This window comes from Triticum urartu, chromosome 7A (assembly GCF_056163025.1).
Source record: "Triticum urartu cultivar PI428250 chromosome 7A, HENAU_Tu73, whole genome shotgun sequence".
NCBI lineage: Eukaryota > Viridiplantae > Streptophyta > Magnoliopsida > Poales > Poaceae > Triticum > Triticum urartu.
The window spans coordinates 321,611,412-321,634,956 of record NC_141879.1 but is presented as its reverse complement, the minus strand read 5'-3'; positions in this window follow the sequence as shown (position 1 = coordinate 321,634,956).

Below are 23,545 nucleotides of genomic sequence, written 5' to 3'. Positions count from 1 at the left end.
CCTATGTCTCCGTTGTGCCGTATTCTGGACGGGTGTAGCACGATGGTCATCTAAAAAAGAAAGGAACTTAATTGAAAAGTTGTCGTGCAAAAGGTAGGTTATACTAAATAAACCATGTACAGTTCGAAATGAGTAAAGTTGAGCCTAATTGTCACTTGTTTGCGCGCATTGAGCCCCTTGTATTGTAATAGGGGTATAGCCACCAAATCTGTATTAATTACATATAGCTGCACCGGACTCGTCCAACCGTGTCTGTGATCTTAACGACCTGTCAGATGATGTAGTTGGTGAGGCCGTTTAGTGTGTGGCTGCCAAGGCAGCCGCACGGTCTTCCGTGCACAAGGAGCGCTCAATGTTTCCATTTATTGTAATGATGCCGCGTGGACCGGGCATCTTAAGCATGAGGGAAGCGTAATGCGTTATTGCGTTAAAGCGAGCGAAAGCTTCGCGTCCGAGTAGTGCTTGATAACCACTTTGGAATGGAGCACTGTGGAACATTAAATTTTTGCTGCAGAAGTTATCGGGAAAGCCGAATATAACCTCTAGTAGCAGGGAGCCCGTGCAATGGGCCTCTGGGCCTAGCGTTACTCCTTTAAAGGTAGTATTAATGTGGCTAATTTTTGTTGGGTACATCCCCATTTTGCGGACTGTGTCCTGATATATCAGGTTTAAACTGCTGCCGCCATCCATCAGGACTCATGTGAAGTGGTATCCGTCAATTATTGGGTCTAATACCAAGGCAGCCCATCCTGCACGCCGGATACTTGCCGAGTAATCCCGATGGTCGAAGGTGATCGGTTGGGACGACCAGTGGCAGAACTCCGCGGTGATAGGCCCTGGGGCATGTGTCTCTAGGAGTGCCGCTTTGTTTCTCCCCTTTGTCACGTGCAACACGTTTACTGTTTTGACTTCTGGTGGGAATTTCTTCTGTTCTCCAGTGCTTTGCTTGCGAGGCTCGTCCTCGTCTTCGCTTGGTGTATCATGCCCCTTATGTTCGGCGTTGAGCTTGCCGTACTGCTAGAAGACCTAACATTCTCTATGGGTATGATTTGCAGGTTTATCGGGGGTGCTATTGATCTGACATATTTGGTCCAGAATCTTGTTTAGGCTAGACAGTTCGTCTCTGTTGCCTTTGGAGGGAAGCTTTTGCTGACCTGGCCGAGAGCTTCTGAATCTGGCGTTTACCGTTGTGCTCTTCGGGCTGTGTTCTTTATTCCGGCGCTTGTTTTTGCTGCGTCGTGATTTCCTATTTTCGTCCCTGACTTCGGATGTACTTGGGTCGCTGCTGCTGCATCGGGCTAACCAGCTGTCCTCGCCTGCGCAAAAGAGGGTCATGAGGCTTGTTAATGCTGCCATTGTTCTTGGCTTTTCTTGCCCAAGGTGTCTGGCAAGCCATTCGTCTCGAACGCTATGCTTGAAAGCTGCTAAGGCTTCGGCGTCCGGACAGTCAACTATTTGGTTCTTTTTAGTGAGGAACCTGTTCCAAAGCTTTCGGGCTGACTCTCCGGGCTGTTGAGTTATATGACTTAAATCGTCTGCATCCAGTGGTCGGACATAGGTCCCTTGAAAATTTGCCCGAAAGGCGTCTTCGAGCTCTTCCCAACTTCCAATGGAGTTTTCGGGGATGCTTTTAAGCCAGTGCCGAGCTGGCCCTTTGAGCTTGAGGGGTAAGTATTTGATGGCGTGGAGATCGTCTCCTCGAGCCATATGGATATGGAGGATGTAGTCCTCAATCCAGACCCCAGGGTCTGTCGTTCCGTCGTACGCCTCTATGTTTACGGGTTTGAATCCCTCTGGAAATTCATGGTCCAGCACCTCATCGGTGAAACATAGGGGGTGTGCGGCACCCCTGTATTTGGGTGTATCGTGGTGTTGGGATGTTTGTTGTGTTGCATTGCATGCTGGAGTGTGCTTGCGTGGCCCATAGATGGATCTGGTTGCGCCATCCTTTTGATGCGAGCCCTCATGTGGATCGCGTACTAGCTTATGTGCGGCGTCGTTTGCCGCTCTATGTTGGCCATGAGGTCGTCTATCCGACCGGATGGCCGTTTTGTTTTTTGGTTGCGGGGGATCTAAGGCCTCCTCATCGAATTCAGGTAGCAACTTTCGCTTCGGGTAGCTCTTGGTGTGGCGATTACCGCCGTACTTTGCTGCAGTGTTGAGTACATCACTCCATCTGATTCTGAGTGTGTCTTGTGCAGCCCTGAGCCTTTGCTTTTGCTTTTTCAGACTCCTCGTAGTGGCAACAAGCCTTTCATGGGCATTCTGTTGCTCCGGGTGCCTGTCCGGTGTGATGTCGTCCGGACTGTTATCTTTGATAGAGTCGGGTTGTTTGGTTTGATTCTCCGTGTTGCCGTGGTCGGGCGATGGTTCACCCTGTTCTATCACTGGGTCTATATGATCGCTGTTTCTGTCGAGGCGGGATTTGGAGTGGCGCTTACGCCGCTGCTTTGACTGCTTCTCGAGGGAACAACCCTTCGCTGCATCCTTCCGTTCCTCGTCGTCGTTTTCTTTGGGTGTGTCCACCATGTATACATCATATGATGAAGTGGGCGTCCAGTGCCCTATGGGCAGTGGTTCCTGTTCGTCTCCTGCATCGTCGTCCATACCGTCGATGTCTTCGGAGTCGAAGTCGAGCATCTCGGTCAGATCGTTGAGAGTGGCTACTAAGTGGGTGGTGGGTGGGCGGCGAATTTCTTCGTCATCCGCATCCCCGTCCTGCCGAACATAGTTCGGCCAGGACTCTCTTGATAGGGAGAGAGACCTTAATGAGTTCAGTATGTCACCGAAGGGCGAGTGCTGGAAGATATCCGTGGAGGTGAACTCCATGATCGGCGCCCAGTCGGATTCGATAGGCACGGGCGCAGGCGGTTCGGAGTCCGTGGCCGGGGAAGAATCTGGTAGTTCGGCGTCACGGCTCCCGTGAAGGGTAAGGTTGATACTCGGCTCGATTGCCACTGAGAATACGGCCTCCGTGGCGGGGTCTATCGACCCGTCCATGGATGGCACAACTAGCTCCGAATTGAGGGTCGGAGCGGTTGCCGGTGCGGTCTCCTGAACACTGTCCCATGGTAGAGCTAAATCATGCTCATCGTGACTGTGCGGCGCACTCGGCAGGGGCTCGAATCCATCGAAGATCAAGTCTCCGCGGATGTCGGCCATGTAGTTTAAGCTTCCAAACCTGACCTGGTGGCCAGGGGCGTAACTCTCGATCTGCTCCAGATGGCCAAGCGAGTTGGCCCGTAGTGCGAAGCCGCTGAATACAAAGATCGGTCCAGGGAGAAAAGTCTCACCCTGGACTGCATTGCTATCGATGATCAAGGAGCCATCAAGCCAAACGATGACGACACAGAGGAACTCTCAATGAAATCACCAATGTCGGTTTCAAAACCGGCGGATCTCGGGTAGGGGGTCCCGAACTGTGCGTCTAAGGCGGATGGTAACAGGAGGTAGGGGACACGATGTTTTACCCAGGTTCGGGCCCTCTTCATGGAGCTAAAACCCTACGTCCTGCTTGATTATTCTTGATAATATGAGTAGTACAAGAGTTGATCTACCACGAGATCGGAGAGGCTAAACCCTAGAAGCTAGCCTATGGTATGATTGTCTGTTGTCCTATGGACTAAAACCCTCCGGTTTATATAGACACCGGAGGAGGCTAGGGTTACACAAGGTCGATTACAAAGGAGGAGATATCCATATCCGTATTGCCTAGATTGCCTTCCACGCCAAGTAGAGTCCCATCCGAACAAGGGACGAAGTCTTCAATCTCGTATCTTCATAGTCCAACAGTCCGGCCAAAGGATATAGTCCGGCTGTCCAGAGACCCCCTAATCCAGGACTCCCTCAACTACTATCATATTACTTTGCTACAAAACACTTTGTTGCAGATATTAAGTTTTCAGGTGTGCTTGAATTGACAACTCAGCTGCTAATACTTGAGAATATTCTTTGGCTCCCCTTTTGTCGAATCAATAAATTTGGGTTGAATACTCTACCCTCGAAAACTGTTGTGATCCCCTATACTTGTGGGTTATCACACACTCATACGCGCGTAGCCGTCTTTGCCCCGAGGCAACCCTGCCGAGCAAGCGTGTTGTGCTCACCACCACTTTTCCACCATCAATCCACCAAAGTAGGAGTAGGGTTTACGCCTCACAGTGGAACGAACCTGGGTAAAACTTCATGTGTGATCTCTGTCGTGCTGTTCCACGCTCTTCCGCTCTTTGTGCAACAAGCCATCCCCCCGCCGAACCAGAAAGGGACTTTTGGTCCCATAGGTGGTCGTGGTTTCCCGCGACATATTCGAAAATAAATCTCCATAAAATTATATCGCGTTTGGACTTTATTTGTTATAGATTTTCCGCAAAACAAAAAACATGCAAAAACAGGAACTGTCACTAGACGCTGGATCAATATGTTAGTCCCAAAAATAACATAAATCGTTGCCAAAAGTATGTGAAAGTTGTAGATTACTATAATGAAACAATCAAAAATTATAGATACGGCGGAGACGTATCAGCATCCCCAAGCTTAATTCCTACTCGTCCTTGAGCAAGTAAATGATAAAAAGATATTTTTGAAGTGGAATGCTACCTAGCATAATCTTGATCATATAATCTAATCATGGTATGAATATTAACATATGAGCGATTCAAGGCAATAGTCTATCAGTTGATATAAAGACATCTATAGTCAAGCATACTAACAAAAAATTAATCATGCCCTTCAAAATAAAGAATGCTAAAGAATGTTATCCCTACAAAATCATATAACTCAACATGCTTAGTCTTCCTAGAATAAGTATATTAATCATGAACTATCCCGATGGCAAGCCAACCAATTGGATTATAATTTTTAACACGTTTCAACATTTCAACTTCACGCAATACATGAGCATGAGACATGGATATAGTGTTGGGAAACGTAGTAATTTCAAAAAAAAAAATCCTACGCACACGCAAGATCATGGTGATGCATAGCAACGAGAGGTGAGAGTGTTGTCTACGTACCCTCGTAGACCGACAGCGGAAGCGTTATGACAACGCGGTTGATGTAGTCGTACGTCTTCACGGCCCGACCGATCAAGCACCGAAACTACGGCACCTCTGAGTTTTAGCACACGTTCAGCTCGATGACGATCCCCGGACTCCGATCCAGGAAAGTGTTGGGGAAGAGTTCCGTCAGCATGACGACGTGGTGACAATCTTGATGTTCTACCGTCGCAGGGCTTCACCTAAGCACCACTACAATATTATCGAGGAGTATGGTGGAAGGGGGCACCGCACACGGCTAAGAAAACGATCACGAGGATCAACTTGTGTGTCTAGAGGTGCCCCCCTGCCCCCGTGTATAAAGGAGCAAGGGGGGAGGCCGGCCGGCCCTTGGGCGCGCCAAGGAGGAGGAGTCCTCCTCCTAGTAGGAGTAGGACTCCCCTCTTTCCTACTCCTACTAGGAGGGGGAAAGGAAGGGGGAGAGAGAGAAGGAAAGGGGGGCGCCGCCCCCCCCCTCTCCTAGTCCAATTCGGACCAGAGGGGGAGGGGGCGTGCGGCCCACCCTGGCCGCCCCTCTCTCTCCAGTAGGGCCCATATGTCCCATTACTTCTCCCGGGGGGGTTCCGGTAACCCTCCGACACTCCTGTTTTATCCGAAATCACCCGGAACACTTCCGGTGTCCGAATATAGCCGTCCAATATATCAATCTTTATGTCTCGACTATTTCGAGACTCCTCGTCATGTCCGTGATCACATCCGGGACTCCGAACAAACTTCGGTACATCAAAATATATAAACTCATAATGAAACTTTCATCGTAACGTTAAGCGTGCGGACCCTACGGGTTCGAGAACAATGTAGACATGACCGAGACATGTCTACGGTCAATAACCAATAGCAGAACCTGGATGCTCATATTGGTTCCCACATATTCTTCGAAGATCTTTATCGGTCAGACCGCATAACAACATACTTTGTTCCCTTTATCATCGGTATGTTACTTGCCCGAGATTCGATCGTCGGTATCTCAATACCTAGTTCAATCTCGTTACCGGCAAGTCTCTTTACTCATTTCATAATACATCATCTTGCAACTAACTCTTTAGTTGCAATGCTTGCAAGGCTTATGTGATGTGCATTACCGAGAGGGCCCAGAGATACCTCTCCGACAATCGGAGTGACAAATCCTAATCTCGAAATACGCCAACCCAACATGTACCTTTGGAGACACCTGTAGAGCTCCTTTATAATCACCCAATTATGTTGTGACATTTGGTAGCACACAAAGTGTTCCTCCGGAAAACGGGAGTTGCATAATCTCATAGTCATAGGAACATGTATAAGTCATGAAGAAAGCAATAGCAACATACTAAACGATCGGGTGCTAAGCTAATGGAATGGGTCATGTCAATCACATCATTCTCCTAATGATGTGATCCCGTTAATCAAATGACAACACATGTCTATGGTTAGGAAACATAACCATCTTCGATTAACGAGCTAGTCAAGTAGAGGCACACTAGTGACGTTTAGTTTGTCTATGTATTCACACAAGTATTATTTTTCCGGATAATACAATTCTAGCATGAGTAATAAACTTTTATCATGATATAAGGAAATAAATAATAACTTTATTATTGACTCTAGGGCATATTTCCTTCATATAGCTTCAATCAATATCAAGGAAGAAATATTCTATATGAATGCGGATAGAGATTGATAAGGGAAGTCAAAAGTGAAGAAAGGCTCGCATCAACTCAGCAGATCAACGGGCAATGGAGAGGCCCATCAATCAATATCATGGAAGAAATACTCTATATGAATGCCTCACGCAGCGTACCAGGATGTGCAATGACCTAGCGTAGCAAAGATATCAAAGAAGTACAAGCCATGAAAATATCATTCTAGCTATCTTACGATCTTGCAAAGCAATATGAAAATGAATGCTCAAGTCATGTATATGACAATGATGATGGAAGTTGCCTGGCAATATATCTCGGAATGGATATGGAAATTCCATGATAGGTAGGTATGGTGGCTGTTTTGAGGAAGATATAACGAGGTTTATGTGTGGTAGAGTGTATCATATCACGGGGTTTGGATGAACCAACAAAGTTTGCACCAACTTTGGAGGTGATAAAGAGTAATGCACGGTGCCGAAGAGGCTAGCAATATGCGGAAGGATGAGAGTGCGTATAATCCATGTGCACACATTAGTCATAAAGAACTCATATACTTATTGTGGACGTTTATTAGCCCTCAAAGCAAAGTACTAATCGGATGCTCCTAGGGGGTAGATTGTGAGGAAACGATCATCGCTCCTCTGTGACCACTACTCATAAGGTAGACACTTAATAATAAATCATGCTCCAACTTGATCGCAAAACTAGAGGCTATATGTGCATGCTTACGAAATTACAAACTTTATATCATTATTTTTACTAAACCACAATCATCCACCAGTACATCCACATTTTACCATCTTAATATCGCTAAACTATTGCAAGGAAATAAACTTATCATATTCGGTGATCCACAAGTTTTATGTAGGGTTTTATGACTAACCATGTGAACGACGAATTCATGTTGACTCTCTAAATAGATATAAGTGAAGCATGAGAGTTTAGTTCTTTCTACAAAAGACCACACTCTAATAAATATAAGTGAAGCAAAAGAGCATTCTACAAATAATGGTTTTATAAATGTATAGAAAACGATATAAGTGAAGCACATGAAGCATTCTATAAAGCCATACTCAAAACATATAAGTACGAAATGAAGTCCAAATGCCACAAAACTTTTTGTTTGTTTGTTTTTGCTTTCGCAGGATATCAGTACGAAATGAAGTCCAAATGCCACAAAACTTTTTGGAATTTTTTTCTGGACAAAAGAGACACTAGAAGCTTCGGGAGAAGACCAGACGATGGACCATCGGCCCACAAGGCACCAAGGCATGACCTGGTGGGTGGTGGGGCCCACGTGGCTCTGTTTGACCTAACTCTGCCTCTATAAATTCTCAAAAATCATGAAAACAATAGAGGAGTCAACGAAATACTTTTTTCTCCGCCACAAGTTCGAGAACCACGAGATCCCATCTGGAGACCTTTTTTGGCACTTTGCCGAAGGGGGATTCAATCACGGAGGGGGATCTACATCATCCTTGCTGCCCTCCGATGATGCATGAGTAGTTTACCACAGACCTATGGCTTCATAGTTAGTAGCTAGATGGCCTCTTCTCTCTATTTGATCTCCAATACAATGTTCTCCTCGGTGTTCTTGGAGATCTATTTGATGTAATCACTTTTTGTGGTGTGTTTGTTGGGATCCGGTGAATTGTGAGTTTACGATCAGATCTATCCACTAGTATTATTTGAGTTTTCTCTAAAATCTTTTATGCATGATTACTATAGCCTCATATATCTTCTTTGATTTATTGGTTTGGTTTGGTGAACTAGATTGATTTATATTGCCATGGGAAGAGGTGATTTGTAATCGGTTGGATCTTGCGGTCCTCAATCCCGGTGACAGAAAGGGACATGACACGCATGTATCATTGCTATTAAGGGTAAAAAGATGGGGTTTATTCACACGTGAGTTTATCTTGTCTACATCATGTCATCTTTCTTAAGGCATTACTCCATTTTTCCATGTACTTAATACACTAGATGCATGCTGGATAGAGGTCGATGTGTGAAGTAATAGTAGTAGATGCAGAATTGTTTCGGTCTACTTGTCTCGGTCGTGATGCCTATATATGATCATTGCCTTGGATATCGTCATAATTATTTGCTTTTCTATAAATTTCCCAACAGTAATTTGTTTACCCACCATATGTTATTTTTATGAGAGAAGCCTCTAGTGAAAATTATGGCCCCTGATCTATCTTTTATCATATATTAAAACTAAAAATACCTTGCTACACTCTAAACTACGTCTATATACATCTGTATGTAGTTCATATTGAAATCTCTAAAAAGACTTATATTTAGGAACGGAGGGAGTATACAATTTAATCTTGCTCTTATCCGTCAAGGGATTGACAACCACTTGCTTGTGTTGGGTTGCAAGTATTTGTTGTTCGTGTGCAGGTGTTGTTTGCTAGTCGTTGCTTGGTTCTCCTACTGGATTGATGATACCTATCCAATGTATCTACAATTTTTGATTGTTCCATGTTGTTATATTATCAATCTTGGATGTTTGATAATCACTTTATAGTCCTTTTATATCATTTTTTGGTACTAACCTACTGACATAGTGCCAAGTGCTAGTTGCTGTTTTCTGCATGTTTTTTACATCATAGAAAATCAATACCAAACGATGTCCAAATACCACAAAATGTTACGGAGATTTTTTTATGGACCAGAAGACACCGAATGGGTCCTCGGTGCACCTGGGGGGTGCTTCGAGGAGAGCACAACCCACCAGGGCGCGCCAAGAAGCCCAGGCGCGCCCTGGTGGGTTGTGCCCACCTCGGGTGCCCCCGGATCACCTATTTTCTCTATAAATACCCCAATATCCCCAAAACCCTAGGGTTATCGACAAAATATTGATCCAGCCTCCGCAGAGTTAAGAACCACCAGATCCAATCTAGACAGCATCTCAGATGGGGTTCACCACGTCCATTGGTGCCTCTCCAATGATGCGTGAGTACTTGTTTGTAGACCTTCGGGTCCATAGTTAGTAGCTAGATGGCTACCTCTCTCTCGCTGAATTCTCAATACAATGGTCTCTTGGAGATCCATATGATGTAACTCTTCTTACAGTGTGTTTGTTGGGATCTGATGAACTTTGAGTTTATGATCAGTTATATCTTTTTGTATCCATGAAAGTATTTGAGTTTCTTTGATCTCTTTTATGCATGATCTCTTATAGCCTTGTATTCTTCTTCGATATTTGGGTTTTGTTTGGCCAAGTTGATCTATTTATCTTGCAATGGGAAGAGGTGCTTTATAGTGGGTTCGGTCTTACGGTGCTTGATCCCAGTGACAGAAGGGGAACTGACACGTATGTATCGTTGCTACTAAGGATAAAACGATGGGGTCTATCTGTACATAGATAGATCTTGTCTACATCATGTAATCGTTCTTATTGCATTACTCTGTTTCTCCACGAACTTAATACACTAGATGCATGCTGGATAGCGGTCGATGTGTGGAGTAATAGTAGTAGATGCAGCCAGGAGTCGGTCTGCTAATCTTGGACGTGATGCCTATATAACGATCATTGTCGGGATATCGTCATGATTGTTTGAAGTTATATCAATTGCCCAACAGTAATTTGCTCACCCACCGTTTGCTATTTTTCCCGAGAGAAGCCACTAGTGAAACCTACTGCCCCCGGGCCTCTTTCTCATATATTTGTCTTTGCGATCTACTTTTCCTTTGCATTTATTTTCATATCTACTATACCAAAAATACAAAAAATACTTTGCTGCACTTTATTTTATTTGCGATCTATTTATTCAATCTATTACAACTTTCTCCCGTCCATGCACCAATTTCTGGCGCCGCTACCCGAAAGGGATTGACAACCCCTTTTACACGTCGGGTTGCGAGTAGTTGTTATTTGTGTACATGGGCTGTTTACATTGTGTTCCTTGGTTCTCCCACTAGTTTGATAACCTTGGTTTCATCACTGAGGGAAATACCTACCATCATTGTGCTGCATCATCCCTTCCTCTTTGGGGAAATACCGACGTAGTCCTAGCCGACATCAATTGATAACATTGGTTTCATAACTGAGGGAAATACTTATCTCTACTGTAGTGCATCATCCTCTCCTCTTCGAGGAAATCCCAATGCAGCTCACAAGTAGCACATCCCCAAGATTGAACTATTTCCTATCCTTATTCTTCTCATAACGATATCTCCTCGATCTTTGAACACTTCATCCACAAAAAGCTTAACCAAACTTTTCATTAGAGGGGTTAGTACATATAACATCAAATCCCATCATGTCATGTTGTAACATTATTGTATAATTATAATTAAACATTAACCATTGTATGCTATCACAATGCTAAGGCTCCCAAATCAATGGAGCTCAACAAGATTTCAAGCATAATCAAATGAAGAAACTATAACAAGAAGCTTTGAAAGCAGGACAATCTATAAAGATGCAGATGAACCATATAGTTCTGTAACCCAAAAGTTCTAAAAAATTAGGACACAGAAAAAAATTTGCATAGCGGTACTGTGTAGAAGTTTCATAATTTTTTTCATGTTCTAGTGAATTAACAAAATTCAAGTACTACAGCAAAAGTTTGTGTTTTTGCACATCACATACCAATCAAGCAATCTAAACATCCTAAAGGTAAATCTTGGCACATTATTTTTATAATACAACGTATTTGTAAAAGGGGATAATCATTTTTGTTGAAAAGTTCCTATAATTCAAGATTCACAAAGTTTCCATGGGCATGAACAAAGTTAAAGTCTAGCTCCCACTTAAACGGTGCTCGTATTTCTCACTTTCACTTTTATTTTTTGAAAAAATTTAGGTTCTCCTCTATATTTTTTTTATTTTAAACTTTTTAAAAGCACACAATAGAAATAAATGACTCTCTAAAACTTCTGGGTTGTCTCCCATGCAGCGTTTTCTTTGAATCCATTAAGCTAGGTAGAACATGCTCAAATAATTGATCCACCCGGATCCCAAGGTATATCAAAGCCAATTTTAATTCACAATGATATATAATTAGTAGTGAGCACAAAGCAACATATATCATGGAACAACAGAGTTTAACTCTCTTCCTATGCATCGGCATGTCATAAAAGAACAATTCATGCACACCAAGTAAAGGACAATACATGGCATAAGTAGTTTCTTGCAATTTTATCTAATTGGAAACATAGAGAGGTGGAGACGTAGTTCCTCTCCCGTAATAATTGCAAGCAGGAGAAGCAAGCACATGCATATTATATTCATCAAAATCATCATGTGTAATGGTAAAACCCAACCCATCAATATAATCCTTAATAAGTGAAAACTTCTCCGATATAGTGTGGTTGGGAAAATAGGACTATCATGTGTGGGTGCAATAGAAACAATTTCATTTTTAACATAAGGAACTATAACAAGTTCATATCCATAAGCATAATTTATATTGGCATCATGGCCACAAGCATATCAAGCATCAAGTTCATTAAAAAATGGATATTTCAAACAAATCCAAGGATCATAGCATTCATCCTTCAATAAGAACGAACGGAAATTAAACAATGTATGAGATAAAGAGTTAATCTCATTAGAAGGTGGCCACGGGTAGCGAATCTGCTATTCCTCCTTTTGTTCTTCGCTCTCCTCATCTTTTTCATCTAATGAGCTCATAGTTTCTGCAATTTCTTCCATAGGTTCCTGCAAAATATTAGTCTCTTCTTGGACAGGAGAGACTTTCTTAATAAATTCATCAATATCGGCATTGTATTTATAATTCTCATAGAAATATTGAAGTATAGTAAGGAGCATCATCACAATCTTCATAATTTTAAAACAAAGATTCAATTCCATAAGCACCCCTAAAAGCAAAAAAATATTCTATTTGTTCCACATCATAGCAATCATATATATCATTAGCATAAGAAGCCAAGGTTTTATTATCATTAAACTCACGTTGAAAGGGAAGCTGTGGTGCCTTCATTTTAGAGCAACAAATATAATCATACATTAAGCTCAAATTCCAAGCATACCAATGCAACATTTTAATCTGATCCATAAATTTTCCCTTTCTAAGACAAGCAATAAACCCTAAAGTATTCCCGGTGATCCAAAGTATCTCCCATTATCAAGTTGAATGAAGATTTATGAGGAATCAAATTAGTATTTAATGTTTTTCACATAACCAACATCGAGGGTTTTAGGAGCTTCCCCACTCCATGAGTAGCAATCACAACAAAAAAAATTTGGTGTTTCGTGTTCCACATCCATAACTAAAGATATAGAATAACTTAGAACAAAAAGTAAAAACTACTTATTGATAAAGAACATAAGAACACACAAGAATATTGCCAAAAAAAGGTCTTGATAACCCACAACTATAGGGGGTCGTTTCAGCCTACTTCGATAAGTAAGAGTGTCGAACCCAACAAGGAGCTAAAGGTAGAATTAATGTTCTCTAAATTTCTATCACCATTGATACAACTCTGCGCACACCAACATTTGCTTTACCTAGAAATAAGTAATAAAACAAGAAGTACTTTGTAGGTGTAGTAGGATAGGTTTGAAGAATAAACCTAGAAGTACTTAGCTAGATTATACGTCTCCAACATATCTATAATTTATGAAGTAATCATGCCATGTTTAGAACAATTTTATATGGTTTTGGTATGATTTGCGTGGAACTAACCCGGACTGATGTTGTTTATAGCAAAACTATTGTGGTGTTTTTTTTCTGTAGAAATAAAAGTTCTTCAAATGCAACAAAACTTTTTGACGATTTTTTTGGAACAAAAGAGGCACTAGAAGCTTCGTGGGAGGACCAGAAGGTGAAGGAGCTGAGGAAAAGACACCTGGGCATGCGAGGAGGCCCAGGCGCGCCCAGGCGGGTTGTGCTCACCTCGAGGCCCATTTATGTCGCTTGAAGCTAGGTCAGTATTTCCCAAAGAGGAAGGGATGATGCATCACAGCTAGGGTAGGTATTTCCGTCAGTTATGAAACCAAGGTTTCAATCTACTAGGAGAATCAAGCAACACTATGTAAATGGTACCTGCACACAAAGAACAAATACTTGTAACCCGATGCGTATAAGGGGTTGTCAATTCCTTTTCGGGTAATGGCGCCAGAAATTGTCAAGTTGACGGGATAAAAATTATGGTAGATTGGATAAATAGATCTCGATAAAACACGAAATAAAATAAGTAAAAACAAAGTGCAGCAAGGTATTTTTGGGTTTTTGGAATGATAGATCTGAAAATAAAAAGCAAAAAAATAGATCTCAAAGCAAATATGATAAAGAATAGACCCGGGGGCCGTAGATTTCACTAGTGTCTTCTCTCAAGAAATAGCACATGGTGGGTAAACAAATTACATTGGGGCATTTGATAGAAGATCGAATAATTATTATGATATCCAAGGCAATGATTATTATATAGGAATCACATGCAAGATTATTATATCGACTCCTGCCTGCATCTACTACTATTATGCTACACATCGACTGTTGTCCAGCATGCATCTAGTGTATTAAGTTTATGGAAAAATAGAGTAATGCAATAAGAACGATGACATGATGTAGATGGGATCTATTCATGTAGGAATAGCCCCCATCTTGTTATCCTTAATATGAATGATACATGTGTGTCTTGCAACCCCTTCTGTCACTTGAAAAGAACACCGCAAGATCGAACCCATCACAAAGCACCTCTTCCCATGGCAAGAAAAATCGATCTAGTTGTCCTAACTAAACCAAATATTCAAAGAAGAAATACGAGGCTATAAATAATCATCCATATAAGAGAGCAAAAGAAGACTCAAATAATATTCATGGATATAGATCGGATCATAAACTCAAAGTTCATGGGATCCCGACAAACACACCGCAAAAATGAGTTACATCAAATAGATCTCCAAGAGACCATTGTATTGAGAATCAAAAGAGAGAGATGAAGCCATCTAGCTACTGCCTACGGACCCGTAGGTCTATGATGAACTACTCATGCATCATTGGAGAGGCACCAATGAGGATGATGAACCCCTCCGTGATGGTGTCCAGATTGGATCTCATGGTTCTGGAACTTCCAGCGACTGGAATTGTGTTTCATCGACCCCCTTAGGGTTTCTGGAATATTTGGGAATTTATATGGCGAAGAGGCGTTGCAGAAGGTCACCGAGGGGGGCACAACCCCCCTGGGCGCGCCTGGGCCTCCTAGCACGCCCTGGTGAGTTGTGCCCACCTCGGGCCTCCCCTCTGGTACTTCTTTCGCCCACTGGGTGTCTTCTGGTCCAGAACAAATCTCCAAAAAGTTTTGCTTCGTTTGGACTCCGCTTGATACTGATATTCTCCAAAGTAAAAAAAACAAGCGAAAAACAGCAACTGACATTGGGCACTATGTCAATAGGTTAGTCCCAAAAATTGATATAAAGTTGCTATAAAATGATTGTAAAACATTCAAGAATGACAATATAACAATATGGAACAAGCAAAAATTATAGACACGCTCGAGACGTATCACCCATCTTCGCGTGATTCCAACGCTGGAAAATCCAATAAATAGAGAAACCATCGTAAATAACCCTAGATCAGAAGTTCCACCGCCACAAGCCTCTATAGCCATGAAAACCCAATATAGACCATATTCCGGCACCCTATCGGAGGGGGAAATCATCACTGGCGGCCATCTTCATCATCCCGGCAGCCACCATGATGAGGAGGGAGTAGTCCACCCCCGGCGCTGAGGGTTTCTACCAGTAGCTATGTGTTTAATCTCTCTCTCTCTCTTGTGTTCTTGATATGTCACGATATTGATGTATCGTGAGCTTTGCTAATATAGTTGGATCATATGTTGTTTTCCCCTCTCTATCTTGTTGTGAATTGAGTTTTCCTTTGAGATTTCTTTCTTATTGGATTTAATACTTTTATGGATTTGAGAACACTTTATGTATGTCTTGCTATGAATACCCGTGGTGGCAATGGGGTATCATATTGATTCACTTGATATATGTTTTGGCACTCAACTCGCGGATTCCCGGGGTGTCATTAGGGTAATCTATGCATAGGGGTTGATGCATGTTCTCGTCTTTGTTTCTCCGGTAAAATTCTTGGGGCACTCTTTGAGGTTCTTTGGGTTGGATTGAGTATTATGAATCTGAAATTGTTTGATGCATATCGTATAATCAACTCATGGATTCTCGTAGTGACATTGGACTATCTAGGTGACATTAGAGTTTGTTGATGTGTATCATATGGTGTTATTTTAGTACAAACTCTTGGTTAGATCGATCATAAAGAATATCTTGGTGTTATTTCAATACGACCTCTAGGATAGACTGGTCGAAAAGAATATCTTTGAGGTGGTTTCGTACCCTACAAACAATTTCTTCTTATGTTCTCCGCAAGATAGGAAATTTGGAGTGATTCTTCATCGCACGTTGACAGATGGTTATATGATCCAATTAAATTAGCCTTATTGAGAGACTGCATGATACGTCTCCAACGTATCTATAATTTTTGATTGTTCCATGCTGTTATATTATCATTCTTGGATGTTTTATAATCATTTTATATCATTTTTTGGTACTAACCTATTGACATAGTGCCAAGTGCCAGTTGTTGTTTTTTGCTTGTTTTTTACATCGCAAGTAATCAATATCAAACAGAGGCCAAATGCAGGGAAATTTTTTGTGGATTTTTTTGGACCAGAAGACATCCAATGGGCCAGAGAAGCACCTGGGGTGCTCCGAGAGGAGCACAACCCACCAGAGCGTGCCTGGAGGCCCAAGCCCGCCCTGGTGGGTTGTGCCCACCTCGGGTGCCCCTCGAACCGCCTCTTTGCTCTATAAATACCCCAATATTCCAAAAACCATAGGGAAGATGACAAAAATCAATTCCAGCCGCCGTAGAGTCCAGAACCACCAGATTCAATCAAGACACCATCACGGATGGTTTCATCATGTCCATTGGTGCATCTCCGATGATGTGTGAGTAGTCTTTTGTAGACCTTTGGGTCCGTAGTTAGTAGCTAGATGGATTCCTCTCTCTCGTTTGATTCTCAATACAATGGTCTCTTGGAGATCCATATGAAGTAACTCTTTTTCTGTGTGTTTGTTGGGATCCGATGAACTTTGAGTTTATGATCAGATCTATGTTTTTATCCATGAAAGTTATTTGAGTCTTCTTTGATCTCTTATATGCATGATTGCTTATAGCTTCATATTTCTTCTCTGATATTTGGGTTTTATTTGGCCAACTTGATTTATTTATCTTGCAATGGGAAGAGGTGCTTTGTGATGGGTTCGATCTTACGGTGCTTGATCCCAGTGACAGAAGGGGAACCAACATGTATGTCTCATTGCCATTAAGGATAAGAAGATGGGGTCTATTTCTACATAAATGGATCTTGTCTATAGCATGTCATCGTTCTTATTGCATTACTCTGTTTCTCCGTGAACTTAATACACTAGATGCATGCTGGATAGCGGTCGATGTGTGGAGTAATAGTAGTAGATGCAAGCAGGAGTTGGTCTACTAATCTTGGATGTGATGCCTATATAATGATCATTTCTTGGATATCATCATGATTATTTGAAGTTTTATCATTTGCCCAACAGTAATTTGTTCACCCACCATTTGCTATTTTTCTCGAGAGAAGCCACTAGTGAAAACTACGGCCCCCGGGTCTCATCTCTATTATATTTTCCTTTGCGATCTATTTTACTTTGCTTTTATTTTCAGATCTATTAAACCAAAAATACAAAAATACCTTGCTGCACTTGATTTTATCTGGCGTTTGATCTATCAACATATTTACAACTATCACCCGTCCGTTTGCCAATTTCTTGCGTCGTTACCCGATAGGGATTGACAACCCTTTAATATGTCGGGTTGTGAGTATTTGTTATTTGTGTGCAGGTGTCATTCATGTAGTGTTCCGTGGTTCTCCTACTGGTTCAATAACCTTGGTCTCATCAATGAGGGAAATACCTACTGTCGTTGTGCTGCATCATTCCTTCCTCTTTGGGGGAATACCGACGTAGTTCTAGAAGACATCAAAAGAAATTTCTAGCACCGTTGCTGGGGAGACATCATCAACATCTACTAGGTTCCAAATCAAAAATCTCGTCTCCTAGCAATTTACATTATTTTCCATTTGCCTCTCGTTTTCCTCTCCCCCACTTCACGAAAATTTGCCATTTTATCCTCCCTCTTTTTCATCCGCCGTTTTCTTGCATTCTAGTCCTGATGGCTAGCGTGTCCACTCCTCCTTTGTCACCAGATTTTGAAGTTCTATAATTCAAGCAACGACAAGGAGAAAATTTGAGAGATGCAAGTTATAGGCTTATGGAATCCTATCGTATTTGCAATTTAAAAGGGGATGCTAAGATCTTGCTTCATAATTTTTACATAGGATTGGCTTTGCATCATATGCAACTCCTAGATTTTTCCGATAAAGGGAATTTTATTGAGCTTGATGCTAATGTTGCCTATAAACTTTTAGAAGGGATTGTGGGGGTTCCACCTCAAAATAAGGGGTTTTATTTCACCCTAGAGTGAGTTCCAATGTTGAACAAACTTGGTGATTTACATAAACACATGGTTGAATTGCAAAAATATAACGAACCCCTCAAACATCTCAATGGCAGTATCAATCACATGAATACCTTGATTACTCTCTGCAACAAGCGATTGGATATTTTGGATCTAAAGATAGTTTCTTTTCCTGAGAATTTAGGAAAGCGTGAAGAGCCTCCCAGGTTTGAGAAAACCCTTATCAAAGTTGCCAAAACTGCGGAGGACAAAACTTAGATCCTTGCACTATGCCTAGCTAGGGGCGTGAAACAATAGGGCTTGTTGGGAGGCAACCCTATGAATAAAATTTATTTTTGCTTTTTGCTTCCTGTTCTTGAGTTTTAGCACAATTATAATACTGTTATGATTGTGTTTTTTGTGTTTTAATTAGTGTTTGTGCCAAGTAAAGCCTTTAGGATCTTCTTGGGTGATAGTTGTTTGATCTTGCTGAAAAACAGAAACTTTTGCGCTCACGAAAATATTTTTCGTTTTTAACCAAAGCATGATAAAATACCAATTCTTTTTTGCAGTAGATTAATATACAAATTTCTAAGGCCTTCCTAATTTTTTAGAGTTTTTTGAGTTACAGAAGTATTCAAAATACCCAGATTACTACAGACTGTTCTGTTTTTGACAGATTCTGTTTTCTTTGCGTTGTGTGCTTGTTTTGATGATTATATGGTTTTCTTTGAAGAGTTTTTGCCATAGAAAAGTTGGAATACAGTAGATATAATGCAAGAATAGAATATGAATTGTCTTGCAATAGCACTTATAGTAGTGATTTGTTTCCTTATACTAATGAATCTCACAAAGGTTTTGTTGAGTTTTGTGTGATTGAAGTTTTCAAGTTTTGGGTTATCTTACGATGGATGAAGGAATAAGGAGTATGAAGAGCCTATGCTTGGGGATGCCCATGGTATCCCAAGCTATTACCAAAAGAGAAGCAAGCAACTAAGCTTGGGGATGCAACGAGTGGCATCCCCTCTATCTTCTAACTACCATCGGTATTTTACTCAAAGCGATAATTTTTATTCGTCACATACTATGAGTTTTGTTTGGAGCGTCTTGTATGATTTGAGCCTTTTCTTGTTTTGATTTTTGTTTTAAGAATTTAATCCTTGCTGGACACACCTATTTGAGAGAACCAAAATTATTCCATGACTTGTTAGAATTGCTCTCTATGCTTCACTTAAATTTCTATGAGCTATGGAATTGCTCAAGTGCTTCACTTATATCTTTTTGCACACAGTGTGCTTTAGTATTTTTTAAGAAATTCTCTCTTTCTTCACTTAAATTAATTTGAGAGAAAGAAATATTATGCTCATGATATTCACTTATATTTGTTTGAGCTTATCAAAAGGAACACATGAAAATTAGTCCCGAAGTGACAGATATCCAAGAAGGATATAATAAAAACTTTCATGAAGATCATTGGACAAAATAAACTTGATTCTTTGTAATAATTTTGAGATATGATGATGTGATATCTGAGTCATGTTGACGAGTAATTATTCTTTAGTAAAAATATTGGTGTTAAGGTTTGTGATTCCCTATGCAAGCATGATAGTCATGCAATGAAATTACATCCTACTTGTGGTGCATTATTCGGTGTTAATTATGCTTAATGATCGCTTATGAGATTATTCCTTTCTTGGTTGGTCGCTTCTCAATGTTTTTCTATCCTTCATTTTGCACTAAGTATGATCTCTACTTGTGCATCCAAAATCCTTTAAACCAGTTTTTCCACATGAGTCCACTATATCTACCTATATGTGGTATTCTTTTGCCGTTCTAAGCAGATTTGTATGTGCCATCTCTAATATTCAAAATAAATTTCTCTTTTGTGTGCTCGTACCCCTCGTGAGGCGGTGAGGGGTGGATAATATTTTCCATGCTAGATGTGTTATTCTCACGATGAGTGTTTATTCACTTGTCATTTCACGAGAGTAAGGCAAAGGTATTAGGGATGCCTAGTCCCGAAATGAAAAAATGAATTTACTTTATGTTGTCAAATAGTAAATTCCTGGGAAAGTGTTGGTATGGAAGGGACCCGTGGATATTGTTAGCCATGGAAAGTGAAAGTGTGGTGGAAAAAGGAGTAAACTTTATTTTCTGTTTGGGAACCGCCTATGATATATCTAGCATGGAAAGGGTTGGGAACTCTAAGTCGTTTTCGTTGGTGGGAAAAGTATGCCTCTCAAAATATTTTTATCTCTCAATTTTTGCTTTGAGCTCTGGCACCTCGACAAATCCCTACTTCCCTCTGTGAAGGGCCTTTCTTTTACTTTATGCAATTTTTATTTTTAATTTGAGTCTCCATCTTCTATTATAAAGCACCAACTAGGGGGCATAATGATTGTACTTGAGCATTGGGTGTAGCTAATATGCGAGTGTGATTCATGAATGGACCAATGTGATGGGTTTCGTAGTAATTTCAAAAAATTTCCTACGCACACGCAAGATCATGTGATGCATAGCAACGAGAGGGGAGAGTGTAGTCTACGTACCCACGCAGACCGACTGCGGAAGCGTTGACGCAACGTAGAGGAAGTAGTCGTACGTCTTCACGATCCAACCGATCAAGTACCGAAACTACGGTACCTCCGAGTTCGAGCACACGTTCAGCTCGATGACGATCCCTGGACTCCGATCCAGCAAAGTGTCGGGGAAGAGTTCCGTCAGCACGACGGCGTGGTGACGATCTTGATGCACTACAGCAGCAGGGCTTCGCCTAAACTCCGCTACAGTATTATCGAGGAATATGGTGGTTGGGGGCACCGCACACGGCTAAGGAATAGATCACGTGGATCAACTTGTGTGTTCTAGGGTGCCTCTACCTCAGTATATAAAGGACTAGAGGGGGGAGGCTGGCCGGCCAAGGTGTGGCGCGCCAGGAGAGTCCTACTCCCTCTGGGAGTAGGATTCCCCCCCCCCCAATCCTAGTTGGAATAGGATTCGCGGAGGGGGAAAAGAGAGAGAGGGGGCCGACCACCTCTCCTAGTCCTAATAGGACTAGGGGAAGGGGGAGGCACGCAGCCCATGTAGGGCTGCCTCTTCTCTTTTCCACTAAGGCCCATCATGGCCCATTTAGCTCCCGGGGGGTTCCGGTAACCTTCCCGGTACTCCGGTAAAATCCCGATTTCACCCGGAACACTTCCGATATCCAAACATAGGCTTCCAATATATCAATCTTTATGTCTCGACCATTTCGAGACTCCTCGTCATGTCCGTGATCATATCCGGGACTCTGAACAACCTTCGATACATCAAAATGCATAAACTCATAATATAACTGTCATCGTAACCTTAAGCGTGCGGACCCTACGGGTTCGAGAACAATGTAGACATGACCAAGACACGTCTCCGGTCAATAACCAATAGCGGGACCTGGATTCCCATATTGGCTCCTACATATTCTACGAAGATCTTTATCGGTCAGACCGCATAACAACATACGTTGTTCCCTTTGTCATCGGTATGTTACTTGCCCGAGATTCGATCGTCGGTATTCCAATACCTAGTTCAACCTCATTACAGGCAAGTATCTTTACTCGTTCCGTAATACATCAACTCACAACTAACTCATTAGTTGCAATGCTTGCAAGGCTTATGTGATGTGCATTACCGAGAGGGCCCAGAGATACCTCTCCGACAATCGGAGTGACAAATCCTAATCTCGAAATACGCCAACCCAACATCTACCTTTGGAGACACCTGTAATGCTCCTTTATAATCACCCAGTTACGTTGTGACGTTTGGTAGCACCCAAAGTGTTCCTCCGGCAAACGGGAGTTGCATAATCTCATAGTCATAGGAACATGTATAAGCCATGAAGAAAGCAATAGCAACATACTAAACGATTGGGTGCTAAGCTAATGGAATGGGTCATGTCAATCAGATCATTCAACTAATGATGTGACCTCGTTAATCAAATAACAACTCTTTGTATATGGTTAGGTAAACATAACCATCTTTGATTAACGAGCTAGTCAAGTAGAGGCATACTAGTGACACTCTGTTTGTCTATGTATTCACACATGTATTATGTTTCCGGTTAATACAATTCTAGCATGAATAATAAATATTTATCATGATATAAGGAAATAAATAATAACTTTATTATTGCCTCTAGGGCATATTTCCTTCACAATGATTGAGCATAATGGGCTAGGGATAACTTATTTTAGTGTTGATATTTTGAAAGACATGGTTGCTTATTGATATGCTTGAGTATTTAAGTCCCATGTCAAAACTAGACTATTGCTTTGAATCGTATAAAAGTCCAAATGTCCATTCTATAAAGAAAACAATATGAGATGACATGTTAGGAAGCATTCCACATCAAAAATTCTGTTTTTATCATTTACCTACTCGATGAGGAGCAGGAATTAAGCTTGGGGATGCTGATAGGTCTCCAACGTATCTATAACTTTTGATTGTTCCATGTTGTTATATTATCGTTCTTGGATGTTTTATAATCATTTTCTAGTCAATTTATATCATTTTTGCTACTAACCTATTGACATAGTGCCAAGTGCCATTTGTTGTTTTTACATGTTTTTTACATCGCATGTAATCAATATCAAATGGAGTCCGAACGCAGTGAAACTTTTTGTGGATTTTTTTGGACCAGAAGATATCCAATGGGCTGGAGAAGCACCTGGGGTTGCTCTGAGGGGAGCACAACCCAGCAAGGCGCGCCTAGAGGCCCAAGCGCGCCCTGGTGGGTTGTGCCCACCTCGGGTGCCCCTCGAACCGCCTCTTTGCTCTATAAATACCCCAATATTCCAAAAACCCTAGGGAAGACGACAAAAATCAATTCCAGCCGCCGTAGAGTCCAGAACCACCAGATTCAATCTAGACACCATCAGGGATGGTTTCATCATGTCCATTGGTGCATCTCCGATGATGTGTGAGTAGTCTTTTGTAGACCTTTGGGTCCGTAGTTAGTAGCTAGATGGCTTCCTCTCTCTCGTTTGATTCTCAATGCAATGTTCTCTTGAAGATCCATATGATGTAACACTTTTGCGGTGTGTTTGTTGGGATCCGATGAACTTTGAGTTTATGATCAGATCTATGTTTTTATCCATGAAAGTTATTTGAGTCTTCTTTGATCTCTTATATGCATGATTGCTTATAGCCTCGTATTTCTTCTCTGATATTTGGGTTTTGTTTGGCCAACTTGATTTATTTATCTTGCAATGGGAAGAGGTGCTTTGTGATGGGTTCGATCTTATGGTGCTTGATCCCAGTGACAGAAGGGGAACCGACACGTATGTATCGTTGCCATTAAGGATAATAAGATGGGGTCTATTTCTACATAAATAGA